Below are 6330 nucleotides of genomic sequence, written 5' to 3' on the forward strand. Positions count from 1 at the left end.
AAATAATGGGATGTAATATGGTTATGCAGAAAACAGATTGATTTTTCACAATTTTCCCACAGAGGTAATGGGGAACAGACTGGAGGAAATGCCAACATTTCATTGGGGGGAACTATTTGCGACACAACTGAAGAAGAAAACAAACTCAAACCATCCTTTTGTGTGATTTTCCCTTCAGTGATTTTAAGCAGGAAATTTGCTGACCAATTTGTTTTCATTCCTGCAAATTTGAGAAATTTGGGAATATTTTTTTGTTTTGCAGAAAGATTTCAGAAAGTCTACCAACTGGGTGAATCACACCTGGTCATAGTTAAAATAATGGTGATAGTAATAGAATTTACATAATATTTTATTCTAAGGATTTAAGATGTATGTTTTAGAATCTACTCTTTTTAATCCCCCAAGCCCTCTCTTCTCTGCTTTCCAACATTCTGTCAGATGCTAAAAAATAACATCAATTTATTATTGTTATTGAAACAGAGCCAAAGAGGTTGGGGCATATGCCCGATGTTGCACAGCTGGTAGTGGCAATGCCGGAATCCCTCCCATACCAACTTACACAGACTTTTATTAATGCTAACGAAAGGAATGTACCCATGAATTTCATTTCCTATTGCTTTGCAGGAAGCCAGTCAATTCAGTTGGTTAGAGCACCATGCTAATGAGGCCAAGGTCACTGACTCGACCGCTGAACGGTTATCTTTAGCTTTGTATTTCTGAAGTTTCCTTCTATTTCTCACCCCCAGAAAAAGGACTCCCATAGAACAAAACTTTGGCTCACTTCACTTTGTGATCAGAGGATGAAGGTCCCCGGAAAACCCTTCTGTGCCATTGAGTAGCCAATTCACATCCGTTACTAAATCCCATGTATCCAAAATAACAATGTCACTAGAACAATCAGCCAACGTTGCTTGGTCTGCTTTCTTTCTTAAAATGAATAAACCTTCGTTCTCCCCCCGCCCCCCACTGAGCACATCATTCTGTCTTTCTTTTCCTTAGTATAGAGAGAACTGCTCCAAGCCTCTGGGATCTAGCCAAACAACTCCAGGAAACCTCCGTGCGGAGGTTGCTGTCATTCGGGACTACACGCAAGTTTTAGTCCCAGCCTTGGATGTCTCCCTCTCGGCCCCTGAAAGACTGACGACTGAGGCCACAGAGAAAATGAACCCCATAAAGTCCCTGGTTTATGTGTAGATGTTGCCCTGCTCCCTTTGAGTCTCCTCTTGGATGCACGCATCCCATTTTGGCATCCTCTCCTTCTAGCTGCTTCCTCGGTTTCTAAGGCATGAAAGGTCTTGGTCTTGTTTGTGGCCTGAAGAGCATTCTGAACATGTACCAAGGGTCCAGGCATATTGTCCTGAGCTCTGGACCATAAGCATAGCTGGGTAAGGATGGAGTGACAAAATGGCACTTTCATAAGAAGTCTAGGACCTACTGTTAGTAGAGAAATTAGCATAAATCTATTATTGAAGCATCACTGCTTGGGCCACGAAGCATCTAGGGAGGGAGTCAGAAGGTGATGCTTGGAGTCACGTAGACAAGGTAGGAGGTGAACCCCTTTTTATCTGCTCACTTCCACCCACTAGTGATACAGGGTCTGTTCCTGACTTCCCTGGTCAGAACCCTCTGCTTCTCTTGTGGACAAGCCCTTCTCGTTTCTGTGTGGCCAAAACATTCTTGGGTCACATTCTCTCATGGGGCTATACTCAGCCAGCTCTCATGTTAGAAGACAGGCTTGTCAACTAACTGAAATATAGGCCTGGTTTCCTTCATGGACATTGCGATTTTAAGTTGAGCCTTCTGGAGAAAACAAAGGATTTCACTTAAAGCAGAAAACCATCCATGAATGGAAATGTAGACCCTGAAAGAGCCCAACTTCCAGGAATCCTCTTTGCTGGGCCCATACAATCACACTGTAGAACCGATGTGTATCTCCCACTACCATTCATAAAGTAAGTCTGTCCACAGCTATGTTTGACCTCTCAATGTAGACTTGATGTTGTTTCGGATGAGGGCTTTGAGGGCAGTGTTACTTTTGGCTCTGAGATACCCAGATAGAATCTCTTAATATCATTGGAAGATGGTTTCTGAAGGAAGGGGCATTCAGCCCAGATCCCTTTGCTACTTAGAAAACTTCCCCAATATCTTATTCCCAGAGCAAACATGATTTCTGTAGTTTTTCTCCTGCTTTGCTGGCAAGTCAGCCGAGTGGAGTATATTACTTCACAGTAAAACAAACCTTCCCTTTTTCTGTTCCACGGGAAATTACTCGGTGTGCAGTGCAGACGTGCCCCCCTCACATTTCCACAAGATTTGCTTCCCTTTACAGTCGTGGATCCTGCTGTGTTCAGGAGTGATCAAAAGTTACAGGAGCCTGGTTTGCATTTCTCTTCTTTTGTTACTTCCTAATCTCCAATTTCATTGACCTCCCTCCCTCTCTCTCTCCCGTCTGACCACCATCCACTAGCAACAGTGATTGCAAGTTTGACCCACAGAGACGGACCAGGAGTGGGTGGGGTGGATGAGCTCCTCTGTCCTGTTGGGATTGCCGTTTTCACGTGGAGTCCTGTGCATGAGAATTCATCCAGCTTTGGAAATGCATATCTTTTGATTGTATCCTTAAGAGAAGCCATCTGCCTTTGATCCCCCTCTCCCCCCATCCGCCCCATTTTGAGGCCATTGCAACATTGCAGGTGACCAGCATCAGCGAATCTCTACCCTGCAGAGAAAAAGAAAATAAGAGTTCCTGAAACACTATCATGGGTGTGTCTTACAGGAGCTCCACACACATTAGCTGTTGTTGTCTTCTATTGTGGTGGTTGAAAGAATGGTGTTCTGCTTTAGATGTTGGATTAGTAATTCATCTCTCTCTCTCTCTCTCTCTCTCTCTCTCTCTCTCTCTCTCTCTCTCTCTCTCTCCCCTCAAAACTGCTCTATGTTTAAGAACCTAGATACGTCATGTGATTAAATGGCCTATTATTAAAGCAAGTGATAGTCATCAAAAGAGTAAGTTGGTGCTCTGGCCAGTTATCATCCCATGCACTGAGAGGTCGAAGGTTCAGTTCTGGTCAGAGCACATGCCCAGGTTGCAGGCTCTATCCCCGGTAGGGGATGTGAAGGAGGCGGCTGATTGATAGTTCTCTCTCATATCTCTGTCTCTGTCTCTCTCTCTCTCTCTTTCTCTCTCTTCCCTCTCTCCTCCCCTCCCCCTCTCTCCCTCTCAAGTCACTAAAAAACATAATTTTTTTAAAACAGTAAGTTGGTGAGATTTAAAAAATCCAAACAAGAAAAAGCAAAAGCAATGGATTACTAATGCCCAGGTATCTGGTTACCTTAGGTAATTAGCGCCATACACTAATGGAAGTATGTTTTTGGGTCAACCTTCCCATAAAGCAGTTCAATTTAACCTGTTCCACTGTCATAGTAAGTGAACGTTATCTTGAAAGTCCGTCTTGTAATGCCTCTTATTAATCACTAGGAGTAAGAAACTTTAGCTAAAAGCTACCAGTCATTCCCCATGAGACAACATAAAGCAATGCCAAGTCCAGAGCCTAATAGTGATGAGTGCAAAGCCTCGTTTTTGTTTACAAAATGCAGCCTATTGTCATAGGTTTCAGAATTTAAATACATAGTGTGTTCAACTTCAGAATTCAGTAATGTTTCATTGCAAACCTAGGAAAGGGGTTCAAAAGCAACGTCTTCCATTTATGACTTAAGGATTTAATTGTGTTCATTCATGGATATGGACTTTCCTTCCTATATGCCAAGCGTATGTGATTAATCAACACTAAAGAGAGAGATAACAAAAAAGATAAACCAACAAACAAAAAATGCATAGACACAGACAACAGAATGGTGGTTACCAGAGGGAAACGGGGGTAGAAGAAGGTAAAGGGACTCAATATATGCTAACAGAAGGAGATTTGACTTTGGGTAGTAAACACACAATGCAATATATAGATGATGTATCATAGAATTATATATTTGAAACCTATATAATTTTATTAATCAATGTCACCCCAATATTTTTAATAAAATTTAAAAAGGAAAGTGAGATATATACCAATATTGCCTTTATGAAGCATGTTGCACTTTGTAATAACGTTACTATGACATTCTAGAAAGGTTGATTATATAAATTATCACTGTAGGTAAAGTTGTTGACACAGACGTGTACATGTATTTAGAAATAATGGCTGGCTTGAGCCTCCATCTGTGAGGTTTTGGGGTAATTGGAAAATGTGAGACTTCTGCCCACAAATATTTTTGACTTCGGAAGGGTTACTAAGTCATCCTCAACACTGAGAGTTTTCAAACTTTATGTCTTGTTTGAAAATAAAAGAGTCATTTTACATTATATGCCTCCCCCCCCCACACACACACCCCACCCCACTCCCGCAAAATGGTATCTTGTTTGGATCTGTAATACATAAACAATAAAGAGAGAATCTCCCGGGTTGAAGTAACACTGGTGGGTCTAGGGCAGCTTCGGCTACTAACCTCCTGCTCCCTGATGATCCTTTGGTGGAAAAGGGAAGGGGAGACGTGTTGGCACCAATTACCATTATTGTGAAATTGTGAAGCCCCCGTTTTCCTTGGAGGTGTCATTCAAGGTCTCTTCCTTATTGTGTTACTGCTCCTAGTTCTTATGCTTAAGGAAAGGGAAGTGTAATCACTTTCATGCACAGTGACCTAATATATGCACAGAAATACACTGAAGGGGATGGAGTAGGTAAGTGAGGTGCACACAGCCTGAGTTCCCAGCTGTGTTTGCTTGCTGAGTCCCAGTAAGTGACTAAGTCTCCCTGGCTGCTCTCCATCAAATGGGAGAGGAGGATATTAAAACCTGTAGATTTAGCTTTCTGTGAGGTCCAAAGAGATAACAGATAGGAAGTACTTAGCCCAGGGTCAAGCATCAATCAAGTACTCAGTAAATATAAATGTTAATGAAAAAGAATCGGAATGGCATGGGAATAAACACTAATCATGAATTGGAACTATAGCAACAACTCTACAAGATGAAGCTAGAATTTATTCAGTGATGGTCTGCTCCGCCTCTTCACTTCAGGCAACATTATTCCCTCAAACAAGGAGCCAAGAATATTAAATGCCAAAATAAAAGATTATTTATGAAGCTTATCACTGCCTGGCAAGTTTCCATGCAGTAGCTAATGAAGACAGAAGTGGGTAATTCATTATCTTGCTTTTGAAGGGTGAAATATTTACCATTTTAACTTTGCTAGTTCTTCCGTTGGTCTGATGATTCTGCAAATTAATGAGCACTGCCACTGGTTGTGACTTGTGTCCACCAATTGAATAAAAGTAAACCATTCATTAAGGTGTGAGAGAGAAGAGATGCAGAGTTGATATGATATTCCTTATTGGCTGCAGAAGCTGAGAGTTGGCAGTTAATAGAGGAAAGAAAAGATCAACTTTCAGAATGTTCATTTAATTAAAATAACACATTGTAGAGCTCAGCATGATTCTTGGCACAGAGTCAACAAATAAATAGCATCATCATCGTCAGGATCATCTCTACCACCATCATCATTCAAATGCACCTCCCTGAATGAAATGGTGTTTTCTTCCCCAATACTCAGGGATTTCAAGCTACATCTTTTTTTTTTTTTTAATGGAACCTACATACATAGCACCCACGCAAATAGAAAAATCACTCTCATGGCTGATGGAACTGAAAATGTTTTTAAAAAGCAAAATAAACATTGCATTCGACAGACTAGAATGTTTACATTTTAATTAGTTTCAAAAATGTTCTTTAAGACATCAGTGTACTTTAGCATAGTGCATGCTCTTCCTGGATTTCTGCACAATATGTATTTTAGTCACGAATAAACAGAAGCTGGAGTGGCCTGACTGAGACAGGATTGGAGAGATGTGAGGAAATGAGTAGTGGATCCCAGGGTGTCAGTCTAAGGTGGAGTTTAACTTCTGACCCTGTCTGTCACTAGTACTTCGGGGAGATTTTTGGAGAGTGATAATGGTTTAGTGATGACCTAAATAGATGGATGGATGGATGGATGGATGGATGGATGGATGGATGGAAAGATGATAGATAGATAGATAGATAGATAGATAGATAGATGATAATACATATACCTCTAATATCCATTTTCTTTTTCCTTTGTAGCTATAGCTAATTTGTGAAACTAGTAACTGACAAATAGCTACATGAGAGAAACACTGGAGCTCAGAAAGCTGCTGCTGTTTTGTAATCCCGTTGACAACCTAAATAACTCAAAGGACAGAGCATCCAGAGAAGCATGCCATTTTCCTGGTTATGGCCCCCGCATTAAACTTGGAGGTGGCTAG

Source organism: Myotis lucifugus, unplaced genomic scaffold (genome assembly GCF_000147115.1).
Source record: "Myotis lucifugus unplaced genomic scaffold, Myoluc2.0 scaffold_146, whole genome shotgun sequence".
NCBI lineage: Eukaryota > Metazoa > Chordata > Mammalia > Chiroptera > Vespertilionidae > Myotis > Myotis lucifugus.